Source organism: Sciurus vulgaris (assembly GCF_902686455.1).
Source record: "Sciurus vulgaris genome assembly, chromosome: 7".
NCBI lineage: Eukaryota > Metazoa > Chordata > Mammalia > Rodentia > Sciuridae > Sciurus > Sciurus vulgaris.
Window position 1 is genome coordinate 124,805,735 of NC_136467.1, and position 17,852 is coordinate 124,823,586.

At 44.1% G+C, this 17,852-nt stretch overlaps 1 pseudogene across 1 annotated transcript; it reads right to left on the minus strand.

The window, feature by feature from the left end:
* Positions 1 to 328: 328 nt before the first annotated feature.
* LOC306666060 (butyrophilin subfamily 1 member A1-like) lies at positions 329 to 13,629 on the minus strand (annotated as a pseudogene). Its single transcript, XR_013766708.1, has 8 exons — positions 13,484 to 13,629; positions 12,589 to 12,671; positions 10,732 to 11,076; positions 7,673 to 7,953; positions 7,333 to 7,563; positions 5,752 to 5,795; positions 1,751 to 1,777; positions 329 to 1,397 (listed from the first exon to the last, which is right to left on the minus strand). The product of XR_013766708.1 is annotated as a butyrophilin subfamily 1 member A1-like (transcript).
* Between the last annotated feature and the right edge of the window lie 4,223 nt (positions 13,630 to 17,852).

The following is a 17,852-nucleotide window of genomic DNA, read 5'->3' on the forward strand; positions in this document are numbered from 1 at the left end:
ATTCTGCCTCAGCGACAAAGGAGCCAGGCAACCATGGACTGAAACCTCGAAAACCGTAAGCCAAATAAATCTCTCCTCCTTTAGGTTGATCTTCTCAGTATTTTGTCAGAAACAAAAAGGTGACTAACACACCTATTCATTTCCCTGGAAATTTTTGGATGATACACTTTTCATCATCTGATAGTCCAAATCTGTAAAAATAGAACTGGGGACCATTCCCAACCTCAAGGTTCTTCTGCACACATTCAAGTCCAGTAATGTGCTCTCCCCTTTGTTTGAATTTTTTATTTATTTATTTATTTATTTATTTTTTTTTTTTTTTTTTTTTTTTTTTTTTTTTTTTTTTAGACAAGGTACCACTATGTTGCCCAGGCTGGTCTCAAGCTTATGGGCTCAAGTGATCCTCCTACCTTAGCCTCCCCAGTAGCTGGGACTACAGGTATGTGCTACCATACCTGGCTGAAATACTTTTAATACTAAAAAAAAAAAGATTTCCCATAGTTAAATTCTACATTACCTAAACCAATTCCAAAACAGTCAACTTTTGTCTTCTGCTATCTGAATATAAGACATTAACAGACAAACTCATAACCACACATCTGAAAGTTTGAACACAGAGCAGGAGGACAAGGCTACTGAGCCATTCAGGTCTCATCTCAGGGGCTTTTGCCACAGGGAGTCTGTAGCCCCAAGAAGAGTCACAGTGAGGGATCAGAGACAGCAAGAGATGCTATGGGGACAAAATCTTGGAGTGTCAGGGAAGTAATGGAGATTCAACCTCTGGGGAAGTACCATCAACACCACAGCCTGAGCTGAACCCCTCCCTTGGGTGCTCAGGGTCTCCTCCAAAGGAGGAGAAATGTTAGGGGGTACAGAGAGCCCCTCAGACCCACTTGCCATGGAACAGATGGTCATGGACACATCTCCAGACATAAACATGCAGTATGGAAAAAGAATTCCAGAGAAGGAAGCTGGAGGGAAAGAGAAAATGTAGGACCCATCAATCATGTTATAGAAGGAGACAACCCCTTCACTATAGTCTAGGAAAACCCCCACCCTGCAGGGATCCTGCCTAAGAGATAACCAAGTTACAGAATCAGTCCAGGCAAAATATCTATGGTCAAACTTCCCCTTGACCCAAAACCACCTATCTGGTAATTCCATGTACCAGCCTGTTCTTTTCACTTCTTTCCTACAGACTCCCAGAGCCCACATGCTGTAGAATTCATTCTCTATCTCCACTTCCCAGTAACATCTTCCTGATACAATGCCCTCAAGACCCAACACACTGCAATTGTCATTAAGGTACACACGGGCGTAATTCCAAGTCAGATGCATCTTTTCATGAGAGACAGCAAGCCTGTAGTGAGTAGAGCTTCGATCCAGAGTGACAGGCCCTGTTGAGAGAGTTATCAATCATACAAAGTCCTCCCCTGCCCCAAACCAAAGCACACAGCCACCCCACCTCCTCAGAGTCATTTAGCTGCCTGAGAGTAGATAAGCCCCCTGAAAGGAGAGTCTTGTAACTCAAGCCCATGTCCTCCAACCAGGAGAAGGAGCCAGAGGCTGATTTGGGGGTTTGATATGTGTTAGGACCCTTGAGAACCAGACCCAGTTTTGTGATCATCACCTCTGACACTGCAGCACCATTGGTGGTTCCAACATCTATATTGCCACAGAGAACTTAAGGAGAGACCAGAAGCCATGGGGGCAACAGCAGGAACACCCGGAAACACACAAAGTCACTCACAGGCTTGGAACTCTTCCTTCTGCCAATCTATGAGAGAACCACACATCATTTCATATCAGAGATTTGCAGAGTCTGTACATCTCACGGTCAGCACCCAGTCTTCTGAAACATCGCAATGTAGGAGGAATAAGGGGAAATCTGTTTGAATATATTCAGCTGGTGTATTTATTTCTTACACACACACACACACACACACACACACACACACACACACCACTCACATATCCTACTGCAGCCTTCCCTTGAAGACTAAGCCAAAAAACTTAACACCCCAGGATCAAAATGCTGAATATCAATCTGAAAAGTCATTGTTCATATTTCACTACCAAATATAATGCTTACACAATACAAAGACACACAATCATCCCGAAAACTAGATTATCTTGAGATATAATTGAGGTTTTCAAAATTTCCAAGACCCCCATTTACTTATAAAGAACTGACTGTGCTGAACCTGAAGGTTACCTCTAAGCCATGAGTAGAGAAACATCTAGCTGAGCTAAACTTGGAAGATGACTATAAAGCATGAGTGCAGGGAACTCAGAGAAATCTTGCCCAGATAGGTGGTAATGAAGAAGTTTTTAGAATGGGAGAGAAAGAAGTTCAAAGCAGGAAACATGCATATCTAGTGAGAGGTCAGACACTAGTGATTTTTCTTCCACTTTTCACAGGCTTATAGGAGCAAAAAAATTCTTACAGATATGGGAGAAACCAAAAATATTATACCTAGTCATTTGCCTCCCACAAGAATTACCTGAAGAGATTGAAAATTTCCAGCTATGATAGAACTCCATAGTCCTAAAGTCCAGAAAGTGTGAATATGTTAATTATATGACTAGGGAACTTTACGAATGTGATTAAGGTTCTTGAGCAGGGGAGATTATTCTGGATTATCTGTTTCAGTCCAAACTAATCACATGAACCCTTGAAAACAGCAACCTTTCTTGGCAGTGGTCAGAGAAACAGATATAATCCCAGAAATAAGGTCAAAAACATGCTATATTGCTGGTTTTGAAGATGGAAGAACAGGTCCCCAAATGAAGGAATACAAATGGCCTCTAGAAGCTAGACAAAACAAGAGCTTCAAGAAAGAAACACATCCTTGTCCATACCTTCTTGGACTTCAGACCTACAAAGATATAAGTTAATATATTTGTATTGGTTTAAGCCACTAATATGTAGTAATTTGGCAGAAAACAGAAAACTTTTATGACTATATAGGTGCCACACCCAACGTGGAACAAAGCACTAGCAGAGAAATGTGCTTGCAGAAAGCATGAAACTCCCTTTCTCCTGCACATAAGAAGCTGAGGACCCATACAATGTCACATGCTGTGCTAGAAGGTGACGAGACAGATGTCCAGAAAGTCGGTAAACCAGAAAAGGTCTGAAGTTAAGAGGAAAAAGCTACATGGCAACCAGGAATAAGTGCCCCAGACCTTGGACTTTACATCAGAGTCAGGGGAAGGGAATCAATAATGCCCCCAAGCAATGAGATGAGACTTGCCTTTTCTCAAGAGACATCGACACAAGGGTCTTATGAACCAGTTCAGACTAGTTCCCTGATGATGAGAACATGAAATAACTAAGAGAAAACACACGGTCCCTCTTCTCCCACTGTCCCAAAGCTACATAAGTCTCCTCCAACCTGCATACTCTTTTTTTGGGGAAGAAGATAGGAAAGTCATTGCCAAAGCAAAGTCTACATATGTCATAACACTCCAAAATGTCTTCAATTGGAGTGCTTTTGCCTCCCATAGGGCAGAGCCTCAGGAACAAGATTAGAAATTTTAAAATAATAACTAAACATTTTTTTGTTTCTTAAATATTTGTTTTTAAATTTGTGCCCACCATTTTCACTAATATAGATTCAATCAAATACAGTGTTATTGCCATCTTTGCTGAGTTTCTTGATAGAAACTAGAACATATAAAATGTCTGAGCAGACCCAGATGATCCTTGGAGAAGAACGAACTTTGCTTATTTTTCACTAAGACATTAGTTGGTACCAATTATAATTTTCATATAATAACTGACAGAGATTACCAAAGAAGAAAAAAAAAGGAGGAGAAGAAAGCAGAGAGGGAAGAGAAAGAGAAGCAGGAAAAAAATTTTTTGAGACTTTCCAGTGTGTCAAGTACTACGCTATTCACTTTAATGCACTCTTCACATAATTGCCACAGACAATCTTTTTTGTTTTGTTTTTTTTTTTGGGGTGCTGACAATCACACCCAGGGCCTTGTGCTTACAAGGCAAGCACTCTACCGACTGAGCTATCTCCCCAGCCCCCCCACAGACAATCTTTAATTTATAAATCACTGTTACAATTTCTTGAACAAGATGAGATCAGACATTTGTCCACCTTACACTATGGACCTGTCAATATGAAAGTGTTGATTCTAATATAGTATTGGTGTTTATCCTTACAAAATAAAAGAGTATGCAAGTTATACGTGAAAAAACATAGACTTTAATTCAGTAGAGAAGGGAGAGATGGTAAAATAAGATTATTTGATTATTCTTTTTTAATAAACATGTCCCCAGGAGAATCATTAAGATTCTCTAAGATGGTTCTTCATACATCTGACCCCCAGCCTCCGTGACCCCATGGCTCACCCTTCTCTGTCTCTCACAGACTGTATCCCTGACGTGAAAAAAGAAACATCCAGAGCAGGAAAAGGGCATGTTATACAAATTCAGATGGCACAGTCCTAAATTCACCCCCAGAGTCAAAGAGTCCTCTGGATAACCTTTCACTGCATTGGAAACTGCCTTAGCATAATTGCTGTCCTAATTGCTACTGGAAGTTTGAGATGGTCTCATTATCACAGGCAAACTCAATTAGACAATTACTTAGAAATCTGGAATTCACACACACACACACACACACACACACACACACACGCAAATACACGCACACAAAGTCTTTACTGAACTCTCTCAAAGAGGTATCAAGGAGTTGGTTACATTTCATACACCCAAATAACCTGCAAATCCCCTTCACACTCAATTCAATCACCTTGGATGTGATTTTCCATCTCTCACTGCTTCAGGACACCCAAAATTTCTATAATCTTGGGCACTCTACTTTCCTTCTCACCTCCTCTCTCCTCCCACCTCATCCTTTCTTCTCTGATTTGTTCCCCACCCTTTCTCACATTTAAAAGAAAAAAAAAAATCAAAGACCAAGCCCAACAGGCAAAGCAAAATTCTCCTAAAAGCAGAGAAAATTGTTGTGAACATTATAACTTGAATTTTGTTCCTGTAACACAAATACAAACACAGAATGCTGCATATAATTTCAAATGATTCACAGACCCCCTAAGCATCATGGACCCCAAATTCAGAACACCAGAAACTCATTTCTCAGCAATAAAAGTGTTTAGAAGAAACTCAGCTAGGACAGCAAATCAGAGCATGAGGTGGCTGATATCCACCTCCAATATCCAGAGGACCAGGAAGAAACAAGGAAACCAAAAGTGAACCCAAAGGGTAGGAATTTGGGGTAAAGGGAATGCAAAACCAAGACCCCCCATTAGGAAGATGTAAATCCTAAGCTGTCAAATATGATTTCTGAAATCTTCTGGAAACCAGCAATTCCTAATCTACACAGCTTCAACCCTGCTCCATCCAGTCTCTCCTCACAACTGAACTCACCAATGTCACTGCACCAACAAGAAATAGCAGTTGAACACGATGTTTTCTGGGGGTATAACTAACCCTAATGCAGTAGAGGGAGGGCCTAGAACATTTAGGAGAATTTTGCTTTACCTGTTGGGCTTGGCCTTTGGTTGGTTTGGACTGGGGGCAGATTAATGAGTAAGGATTATAAAAGGAAAAAACCAAGAGAAATTAAAAGTGTTTACTGGGAAGGTTGGGAAACAAATTAGAGAAGAGAGAGCAGGAACACCCATCTCATCCTGGGGTGGAGGTCACTGATAAAGAAGGGCAGAGTTGGAGTCTAGAGGAGGAAGGCCAGAGGAAATATCAGTGTCACTCACCTGCATACAGGTGGGCCTTCTTCCAGGCTGAAAGGGAACACACTCTGGTGAGACCTCAACTAGAACAAGCTTGCTCAGTGTGAACATACCTGCCCTTGCCTGCCCTTCATTCTGAAGATGAGACTACCCACAGGAGGAGAGACGCCAGAAAGGAGGTGGCCTCTTGCAGTATGCAGGGACCGCAGAGTGTTGTGGAAATTCCCTGAACCACAGATCAGGATGGCAGCATTACAGGCCAGTTTCACCACTTTCCCACTGCTTTCTCTCTTTCAAAAAACTGTCTGCCTCAAAACTCGTAAAAATCTATATTCTATCTTTATTCAGTTTTTATTTATAAGAATAAAAATGTGTATACTGTGTGTTTAAATATTTTAGGGAATAAAATACAAGTTATTCTACAATTGTCAGAAGGCATTATTATACCCAGGCTTTTTCTGGCAAAGATATATTTGGGAAAGGGTTAGAGATGTAGCCCAGTGGTAGAGTGCTTGCCTAGCATGCATGAGGCCCCAGGTTCATTCCTCAGAACCACAAAATAGAAAAATAAAATAAAAATTTAAAAAGACATTCAGGAAATTACCAAAAATGAAGAATGATTTAAAGACAGGAATGTGAGGTGAGTTCTGGGGTAAAATGCCCAACTTTTCACAAGTGAAATATTTCTAAGGAATAAGAACCACTCTTTCAAGGAGTACTTCACCTCATCACATTCCCACCTGTGGCGAGCAGCCCAGCCCTCTCCATATCACTTTGATAAGCACCTTCAGAAGCTGGAGGAACTATAATCCCTGGATGGTGATTTGTTGAGAGATGAAAAGAAGGCCACACTCCTAAACTTAATGACTCCATTTACTTATATAGATCATTTAAGGTAGTATCTGCCTTAAGCTTCTTGGGTGCAGACCAACAGCTATATGCATTGAAGGCCAATATAAAATGGGCAGGCCAGGGTTGAAATAAGATGCAGAATACATGACAGAACAGGTGTCACCATTACACCCAGATTTTCAAGTTCTAGGTGGGAAACAGCAGCCCAGATCTAGGAAAGCCCATGGAGCAGGCTTCTGGCTTCCACTAGCTTCCCCTGAGCTTCCCATTGATAGAGGCCCACACATCTGTGTCAAGAAAGAAACAAGGAGAGGGGACACCAGGTCACAGGTAGGATAAGGAAACAAGGGCTATCTGGAGAATCACTTACCAGTGAAGTAAGCAGCTTTCCTCTGATCTGAAAAACAACAAGAAATTGGGGAGCTAGGAACTAGAACATCTGCTACCAAGGGAACATAGAAAATTCATGGGGGAAAGCAGAACTTACTGAGATCTTGGAGTTCATCTGAAAGAAAATGAAAAACAGCATGAACCCCCATTCCCAAGAAAAGTAAAGACTGTGTGCCTGGAAAACCCACAGAAAAACTTTGCTGTTTACTAGAATTTCTAACTTCAGACCAACTCAACCCCCGCCCCCTGACTCTAGCTGTTCTCTTTGATCTCCTCAGTCACCTGCTGTGGGCCCAGGACCCTGGATCTCCCTAGAAAGTTGGACCCACAGACTCACTCCTATCAGCTAGTCCCCCTCAGCACCATGTCTGCATTTGCCCTGTCCTGTCTTACCAATGGCCTTCAGCGTCTCCTCCTTTGTCTGCCATTCCTCTTCCTTAACCTGCCGCAGGTTCTCCTTTTCCTGCCTCACCTGCATCCTTGTGGAATGTTCTTTTTTGATAAAGCAGCTAGCCCCAAAGAGTAGGAGCCCCAGCATGGTCAGGATCACAGCAAATGCTGGCTTCCAGGGAGAGTTCTGAGGGAAGAAGGGGTCTGTGGCCCAGGCAGAGAGCAGGTCAGGGGCACCCCCAGGAGAGCCAGCTCACTTGGAGATGTCAGCTTCCTCCTGACAGCTCTGCTGGGAGTGGGAAGCAGCACTGACCTGGGATGAAAATAGCCATAGCCTTCTCCTGGCCCAGGATAGGGTTAAGGACAGAGCAGGTCACATTTCCCACAGAACTATCTGTCACCACCAGAGTGGCCTCCACACTAAATAGCTCTTCAGTGCCTTGGGTGTGGCCCTCAGAAGCACTGGGAACTTCTTTCCACTCAGGTCTGTCCACTGCACCTGGGGCTCTGGAAACCATCCTGAGGCTGTGCACACCACGTGGACTCCATCCTTTTCTGGTCCATCCGTGTGCACTTGTGGGTCAGAGTCCATCCCTGTGGGAAGGAAGTCATGGAGCTCCAGGAGGCCTTGGGTCCTAAGACCCCAGAGTGGCCTACATGTTACACAACTCCAGGGGAAAAGGCTTTCATGTTGAATTCTAGGGATTCTATGGGAAGGGTCTCCTACCAGAGGGAATAAAAGGAAGAAGCACAAGGACCCACACAGGGCAATGGGCTCTTCTCCCCAACTGTGAGACCCAGAGGCAACAGGAAGAATTTGGTCCCGGGGCTCCCTCCTTGAATCTCCAGTCTTCTTACCTCACATCTTCTGTCCTGGGAGATCTGCCTCTCTGTGTATATCACTTCCAAAATGGTATTGAGTGACTGCCTTGTCTCCTGAATTCTGAATACACCCATGTCCCTATTAGTTATCTTTACCAGGTTTCTTCACATACACTTCAAACTCAAAATTCCAGAACTGAATTCATAAATTTGTACCACCTGTGATAAAATGATTATAAAAATATCCCCAATTCTTCACCCTTCTCTATAGCCAGTTCTCCCACTTCTACATATTGTTTACTGCCTTTACCTTCAGCCTCTGGGCCTAGTCATGGGACTTGATTTGGTCAGGGAGAAATAAGCTAATGTGACTCATGCAGAAGTTTGAAAAGCACTTGCACCTTGGTTTTACCCTCTGCCATTTCCACAGGAGGACAATCTTGGGCTACCCAGTGGAGGGTGGACTCATGTAACATTGCCTGGTCAACCAGCTACAGCTGTCCTGGGTCAGCCAATAACCAACTGATCACCTGATGACCCTTCGAGCTGACTGTAAGAATAAAAATTAAAAGTAAAAAGTTTAATTCTCCCTGTTGAATAAAAGAAGATTCTCTTCCTTTTTCTTACAGCATTTGCTTTAGAAAACTTGCAATTACAAATAAGTACTTTCTTCTCTTTTGAAATGTTTGTACAAGATTTTGAAAAAGGATTAGGTTTTTTGCCAGCTTTGTGACCCAGGATTGTCTTTCTTAAGGGCCTGGAAGCCATTGCTTTGAAATGTAAGCATCAAGGATGTTAGCAACCCTTTGCCCCCCTTTCTGTGGAAAGGTAGGAACCTAATTTATGTGGGCATATTGCTCCAAGTTGTAAAACTACCTCCTGTCATAAAGCTGGAGAAGTTTTTTCTTCCAGATAAAGCCTATTAGATAACACAGATGGCCACCCAACTACCAGGTAAATTTAGGATGAGTTAAGTGTAACAAATTGTGCTTTGAGCCCTCTTAGTTGAGGATTAATTATTGTTTATCTTGAAAACAAGTATACAAGGGATTATATATGCTTGGTTATAAAAAGAAAGATGAGATTCCTTTCTGGTTGTGATCCCTTACCAGATCACCCATGATATGTATCACACTCTGGTTTAATGTTTATTCAGTAATAAAAGTATTTTCTCCTAGGATGAGAGATTTTGTTTTTAATTACATTTCTGCAACATGACCAAAGATATATGAGTAAACCCAGGTGAGATTAGCCAAGTGCATCCCCAAATAGTTAAACTTCCTTAGTGCCTAAATTAAATACATTTTCATTGCCATATTCACCTGAGAATTGGGGCTGTTTATTACACAGCATTATTACAGCAGTGGAACTGACCCATAATTATCAATATTCCTACCACTAAACAACAAATAGTTCAAACAAAACCCTGGAAGTCTCTGAAGTCTTCTTTCCCTCCAAACTCCATGCCCCCAAATCTATTCACTTGAGTCTAGTTTCTAAACCTCTCTGTCCAACCCCTCCTCTCCCACCCCACCATCATGCCTAAGGTCAGGCAGTCACTCTCTCCACCTGGTAACTGCATTCCATGCCTCCCCCTTGCTCGTCTCCCATCCATCCTCTTCACAACTGCCAATATGAGCATTACCAGCATTGTTCTGTTTAGGATTCACCCTAACTCTGCATCCAAACTCCATAACACAACCACAAAGCCTTTGCTAATCTGGTATCTGCCTTCCTCTCCAACATTTCTCCCCAAATTCCACCATCCAAGCCCCTCAGGGCCCATACACTCAACCCAAAGAACTATCTGGTCAACTGCAAGTAGCCACAATCACCATGTTGTAAGCCCTCTGCCTTTTCACCTTCCAGTCCATCTTGTGCCAACCCACGTAACCACTCCCAATGACCTCATCCTGACACCTATGAGTGGTGTTAATACAGGACCATCTCTTTATTCCAGTATTGCCACTTCTTATCATCCTCCCCCTCACTCCTCCTACCAACAATGATGGTCTCATTATACTCAGAATAATCAACCACACTCTTACCTCAAAGGTCTCATACCAGGTGCTCCCTCTGCATGAAACTCTGGCCCCCCAAGTATCTACCTGCCTACTTCGTTTGACCCTTGCTCAGACTGTCAATAAGGCCTTGCCCAAACCCCTTTGTAACACTGCAGCCTGTCCTAACTTCCCAGCTCACATCCTGAGCCCCTTTCCTTGTTCTACTTGATCTTTTGTCTTAAGTACTTATCACTTTATAACATCTTGTACTGAATTATTTATTATGATTTTTCTTCCTTTGCCTCTAGAATGTAAACTCCTCAGGGCTAGGATCTCTGTTTCACTGACATATTTCTGGTCACAGAACAAGTCCCCACATATTTTAGATGTCCCATATACAGTGTTTGTATTGAATCAATAAATAAATGAATGAGCCATTTTTCCCTCAATTTCTCCTATGAAATGTGAGGCTAAATTAGATGATCCCTGATATTCCCACCAAACCCAGTATTCCCAAGGTGTGTAGAATAGAGATCAAGTAACCAACCTGCCACCTTCAGTTCCAAATCAGCCTCTTCATAGAAGCCTCCCTTTCTGAAGAAGCAGGTATACGTTCCATTGTCAGAAACCTGGACCTTGCGGATGTGCACAGCGTCTTGCCCCTGGGTGAGGAAGTCCCTCACTATTGAGGTCCGCCCTGTGTACTCAGCCATCTGCTTGTTACTCTGTTCATGTTGGTTCCAATAGATGAATGCTGCTTGTGAGAATGTGATGCGGAACCATCTCAGTTCCACATTCTCTGCATTCATGGCTGGGACTAGGGATGGCAGTATGGCATCCTCGCCCAGCACTGCCACAATGGGACATTGAGGGCCAACAACCTGGAACTGCTCTGTGGACACAGACATAGGGGGGAGAAAGCTAGAGAGACACAGACCAAAAAACAGAGAACACATACCATCAGACGGGAAGGTCAGGCAAGCTGGGGCAGGGCCAGATGAGATGACCCCTGAGGTCTGATGGATTTGGAAGAGATCTTCTGACCATAATGATGTGGTCCAGAAATGATGTCAAAGACACTCACTCACTGATTGGCCTCTGCTCCTAGTCCCAGGTCCTTCCATGAAGAAGTCTCTAATTCAGTGGTTCTCAAGCTTTCATGCACCTGAACCACTAGGATGCTTTGCAAAGCACATATTACTGGACCCCACTCCCAAAGTGTCTGATTCGGTAGATCTAGAGTGAACCAAAGAATGTGCACTTGAAAGGAGTCCCCAGGGTGGTCTAGGGAGCACTCTTTGAGAACTACAGCTCTAACCTGGCCTGTTTCAGGACAAACCTGAAAACTGACCAAGAACACACCTGTGGCCTACATCAGCACTCTTTGGTCATTCAGCCACAGCCAGGAAATTCCCCTCTTCCAATTCTAAATTTACTTCAGACCCTATTTTTCTCCTCCACTGAAGGAGAAGAGAAGTATAAATGCACCTTAAAACACAGAGTCAAATGCTACTTAGTGCTATGAAAATCCTGCTCTTGTCATTCATGGAAACCCCAATCACTGCATGTTCAGGAAACGAGTTCATCACACTCTCCAGCGGCTTGGTGCTCTTGGTCTTCTAAGGCTACCACCTGAGGCTCTGCAGGACAAGTTGCAATGGGCCTCTAAAGAGCCACTCTCAAACCCTGCGCCACTCCACTCTGGTTTCAGCCACCATTAAATCTCAACTGGAGGATGACTAGGATTTCTGACACCAGTGATCCTTTTAACATGGGGGCTAATCCATGTAGCAGCTCTGCGCAAGGCCTTGACATGGCTCCCCACTTCTCCCCAGGCCTCACAATGTTGACCCTCCTTCCCAAGACCCCTCTGAACTCAATGCTGCTTCTCTCCCTGTCCACTCTAGCCCAGCCAACACTTGCCTCTGTGCTTCCTCACAGCTCAGCACACTGCCAGCTCTGCACAGGCGGCTCCCCCTGCAGGAACCCTCCTTCCAAGTGGTCCTCACAGCTCACCTCCCCTCCTCCAGGGTTATGCTCCTATCTAACAGACCAGCTCACTGAACACCGCCTCCCATGCCCCTGACTGCCCATGCCCTGCCCTGCTGCATTTCCCATCATGGTCATCTCCTCCAACACACATAGGCCTCATTGGCTAGTTGCAATTTTTACTCACTGTTCCTGCTAGGAGGTAAACTTTATAATGACAGAAGTTCTGTCTGATTCATTCATACAATAGCACATAACACAACATTTCATTAATATTTGAGGAACAAAATGAATGAATGCTGCAGAACCAAAAAAAAAAAAAAAAAAGACAAAAAAATGAGGGAAAATGTATTTTCAAATTTTTTATATCTTGCTTTTTAAAACAACACCAGAAGAGAGATGGGGACACACTTACCTGTGGACAGCTGGACAAGAAGAATCAGGGAGGTGAGACAGCAGAGCAAGGAGCAACTGCAGCAACCTTCCATATCTTAAGAGCTGGAGAGAGAAATGGGGGAGGTGGGCCAAGACCAGCAGACAGAAGGCAGGTCCAGTCCAGAACTCTGGCACCTCAGCAAAGAGAGCAGGGCTCAGGACTGGATGGCAGTCCCCTGCTGGAGCAAAGCATTTCCTATTGGTTCATATACCAACAGGATGGTGGGCCCCCACAATCCTGACACTGACAAAGAGCTGAGCCTGGGTTCCTTCCAGCTTTTCTGGGAAGACCGTGGTACTAGGAAACCATTAGAGTTGCCTGGGAAGAAACTGTTCCTTCCTTTCCCACACCAACCACAGTGCAGCCCCACTTGGTCCAGAACACCAGGCCCTTCCTTTCCCCATCCTGCACCTCTGTGGTGGAAGCCATCCCTCTATCTCTCTGTTACTCTCACACCACTCATGACCCCCACCCCAGGACAGGGGGCCCAGACTTAGGGCCCCCATCATGGAGGACATGACAACTCCTACTTGCCTCTTGTTCTGCCCCCTAATTGTGCCCAAGTTTGGCCTGGGCAGTGTCAGAGATAGACACATCCTCAAGGAGGCTGTGGTGCCCATCATAGGAGCCCAGAACCCTGTCCTGCTTTTTTGGATGTATAGTTCGCCTAAACTTGAAACTCAGCCCAGTCCCCTCCGCTATGGGCTCAGGACATGGCGCTGCATTTGGCAGATGCCAGGCACTTCCCCACCAATAGGTTCATCCTTGCCCACTTTTTCTTTGAGAAAGATTTCTCCTGAGAGGTAAGGGACCCTTCCTGGAGACAGAGCATAGAGATAAATGAGCCCTAGTCAGAGAAAAGACCCCCAACCACCTACTATTTGGAAGGAGCAGGGGGAAGGCAGCATGTGGTATTGGAAAGGACAAATTCTGGGAGCCAACTTCTAGGCTGCCCTCCAGGCTCAGCCACTCTCCATGTGACCCTCTTGGCCTCAGTTTTCTTATCTGTAAAATAGGCATAGTAAATAACATCTCCCTCTCAAGGTTATAATGAAAATGACATGAATTTATACTTATTTCTAGAAAAAAAAAATAAAGAAGAAAAAGATAAGTTGTTGAATTTTGTTTCAATTTTTAAATTATCCCTCCAATCATTATCCAGCATGAACCTGGCTGATGGGCAGACCTGTGACCTGGTAGCCCGCTGAACAGAGTCCCAGTGGTATGGTGGTGCAATCCCCCTCCTCTGAGTCTGCCCATCTGCCTCTCTGATGGAGAGACCCCTCCCAGGTAAGGCTGTTGCCTCCAAAACTGAAATATCCAACCAGAAGTGACTAAGAGACCTCCTTATGCCTCCCACCCTCTTATAGGAGCCAGGGCCTGGCCCAGCCCCACCCTGAATTCAGCAGCTAATCCTCCTGGCTGGGGCACCTGCCCCACCACCCTCTGTATGAGCAATCAACCCCACTTCCTAATCTGAGATTCCAAAGGAAGTAAAGTATCACTCCCACTCAAGCCCTGAGATATAAAAGGGTAAGGGAGTAAGACCAGAGGGAGAAAATACATATATTCCTATAGACAATTGAGTGAATTTTATTAGATTAATAAAAAGCAAAAAATAAAATAAAATTTGAAAAGGAAAGACAGTAAACTGAGAAAAAGCTGGCATAATAAAGGAAAGAGCAAGAAGGGAGGACAGGAAGGAGGGATAAGGCCTTCCTGACATTCAGTCCTGACCTATCAGGAGATGGGACACCAGAATGGATATATCTGCCCAGAATATCTGAAACATGTTCCCCAGTTACTACAATATCAAATCAGCTGCAGAGAGTCAGCAGAGGTACTAACCATATGTGTGACCCTGTCAGTGACCTGGGAAGAATTCACTGATCATCCCAATCCAGGCAGATCAAGTCCATGTATGGTCAAAGGTAAAACAGGTGAGCCCCAGTAGAAGAGATTTCAGAACCAGGTTATGGAAAAAGGCCTAGAGGTCTCAAAAGTTGACCTCTTCCCCTGAGAGAATTAGAGAAGGGCCTCAGGCAAGAGAGGCCCTATCCAGCCTCTAGAAGCAAATTCTAACAGTCCCTAGGATGCTGCACACCCTGTTTCTCTCCTATCACAGAGACCCCTCCCCCAAGGCAGAGCCAGGGCCTCTGCTGTCTAATAACCACCAAAAAATACATTTTATACTTCATTTCCATGATAATTTAGTACAACACCTTGAGGTGGTTCTCACTGTTCTCATTCCAGAGCTGAGAGATATAAGCTTTACTCTTACATCTTCTGAGAGATGGAGCCTCTACAATATGTGGAACCTATCCAAGGTTATATGGTCCCGTGGACCAACTCTGACAGGAGCAGGTCTGCCCCAAGGCACAGCCGAAATCTAAAGGAGTTTGGGGCACCAGCGCTAGGAGTGCTCCGGGGTTCTGGCGGGGAGGGAGGCAAAAGGGGAGGCAGAGACTATATCAAAACTTTTATATAAAAGCTTTACTCTTACATTTCTGACGAGTTGTTTTGTAAGACAAATAACTCTTGTACATATTTGTTAATTGCATTTTCAAAATACATAACATTAAAAGGAGGGCTTGTCCAGATCCGTTTGGAAACCCCCTCTCAAAGAGGAAAGAACAGCATGCACCCAGCAAGAGGGTGCTCCAAGAATGGCAGATAACTCTTGGGCCAATGGAAAGGCCACCCCGGCAGTCTCACCCGATTTCCTCGGGCTTTGCTGCCCCCTTGTGGCAAAAATGTGGCAGACAGAAAGGGCAGTTCCCAGAAGGAAGACAGTGGGTAGGAAGGTGCAAACAAGAAATGTTAAAAATGTGGGAGGCTGGGGTTGTGGCTCAGTGGCAGAGCGCATGTGAGGCACTGGATTCAATCCTCAGCACCACGTAAAAATATATGAATAAAAAATAAAGCTTAAAAAAATAAATCTTAAAAACGTGGAAGGGAGCCAAGGAAACCAGAAATAAAATACCACATGCTATAGGATTCCAAATATATGAAGTTAAAGAATAGGCAGACAGAAGCTGGGGTGACAGAAGTCAAATAAGGAACTCCCTGTCAGACTGAGAAGGTAGTTAAGACAGAAAGAGATGGCAGGGAAGGCTTCATATCTTAATCTGGGGTGATTACTCAGGTATACACACATGTAAACTGTGTAACTGGAAACTGGAGATCAGTGCATTCATTATACTTCAACATTAAAAAAAAAAAAAAATAGCCAGCACAGTGGTGCATATGTGTAATCCCAGCAGCTCAGGAGGCTGAGGCAGGAGGATCACAAGTTGGAGGGCAGACTCAGCAAGTTAGTGAGGTTCTGAGCAACTTAGTGAGATTCTGTCTCAAAATAAAAATAAAAAGAGCTCAGTGGTTAAGTGCCTCTGGGTTCAATCCCTAGTAACAAAAAAAAAAAACAAAAAACAAAAAAAAACAGTTTTCAAAGTCATCAGGTTGGAGGTGAAAAGACCTGTCCAGAATCCTGCTTCTCACTCAATAGACTAGGACATTCTGTCTGCTCTGGGCCTCTGTCCCACCTGTGAAATACAAGTAATCTGTGTGCCAACCTCTTATGGCTATTATACAGATTACGTGACTTAATGCATGAAATTATTCACTTTTCTGAAGTACTATCTCAGATTCAGATTCATTTCACAAGAGAACTGACTCACCACAGAGGAGAGTGCAGAGAACCAGGTCAGCATCTCTGCCCAAACCGAGTCTCCCTTCAAATCAGTCTACCCACACTGTTCCTCCATTCCACTGCTCCTCTGAGAACAGAGAGGATGAGGTCCTACACTCTTCTTGGACAGCCCCCAACACACAACTGCAAAAGGCCCAAGCCAGACCTGGCTCTGCCCTTTCCCCAAACCAAAAACTCTTCCTCCCCTTTGATCCTCACTTTCCCCTGCTGGTAGGCTGTAGGACACAATCTCTACACACACTTGCTCAGTGAGCATTTGTTAACAGCTAGCTGCATGTATCTGGAACAACAACCAAAAAAAAAAAAAAAAAAAAAAAGCCCTTTGCCCTGAGCAAACTCATGATCTAGTTAGCTAACAGGACCCACCGTAAAGTGGAGAAAATCACACAGCAACACTGATAAGAAACACTGGGAGCCTAATATACCCAAGATAAGATGCACTTAAGGGAGGCCCAGGTCAGATGAGCTGGAGAAGCACCCTCAGTTTTCTGAGGGGCTCTTTCCCTCTGACCCTGGGGAAATTGAATTCCCTGGGAAGCTGAAATGTCACCAAGAAAACACCTTTTGAACCCTGAGGAAAAAAATCCCTTTTGATAACTGGTGCTCTGTTCCAGACCAAATATCCACCTAGCAAACCATGCAAACATCTGGGACCTCCTTGGCTGCTACTATAAAACCAGATGCAGACTGGAACTGGACAAAACTGGTTTTAGGCATAAAGGATGCCAGACTCATTACCACCTCATTGTAACATAGCTCCCTAATAAAATTACTACCAGCACTATCTCAGTCTGGTCCCCTTCTGACTTAGATTGAAACCAGCTCAAAAAGAATGGATCAAAAGAAAGCAGTCCAGGTGGGACATGGTGGCTTGAGCCTGTAATCCCAGCTACTCTGGAGGTTGAGACAGGAGGATGGCTAGTTCAAGCCAGCTTGGCAACTTAATGAAAATAGAATTAAAAAGGCTGGGGATGTAGCTCAGTGTTAGAGCACTTGCCTAGCATGCTGAAAATTCTAGGTGTGATCCCCAGTACAGAAGAAAGTAGAAAGAAAGGAAGAAATCCCTCGTCTCCAGAATGAACCTGATCACCTCCTCCAGAAGAAGTCGAGCATAATCCTCCTTCTCCTTAAATCCCCACTTCCTCCCCTTATTCTTAAAAGGAATCTCTCATCTTTTGTTTGGGTAGGAAGTTGATCTAAGAGTTATCTCCAGCTTCTCTTTATTTTCTGGCCAAAGAATAAACTATCCTTTGCTGTGTAATCAGCTCTCAGTTTTGTTATTGGTTCCATAATTCAGAGAGAAAGAAAGAACCCATTCCGGGTCAGAAATTGGAAAAAATGACTGCTCAGCTCCTGCCCTCTCTGAGACCAACTTCCGCTCTACAGAGGTTCAAAGGTTGAGTGTGAGGAGGGTGGAGAGGAAAACCATTCTGAGGACTCTGCCCCGCAGTTTCTGCTGAGAAAGAGCACATTCCTCAGTGAGGCGAGAGCATCCCCAGCTCACGGGATATTCAGCCCTCACCCCTGTGAGTAC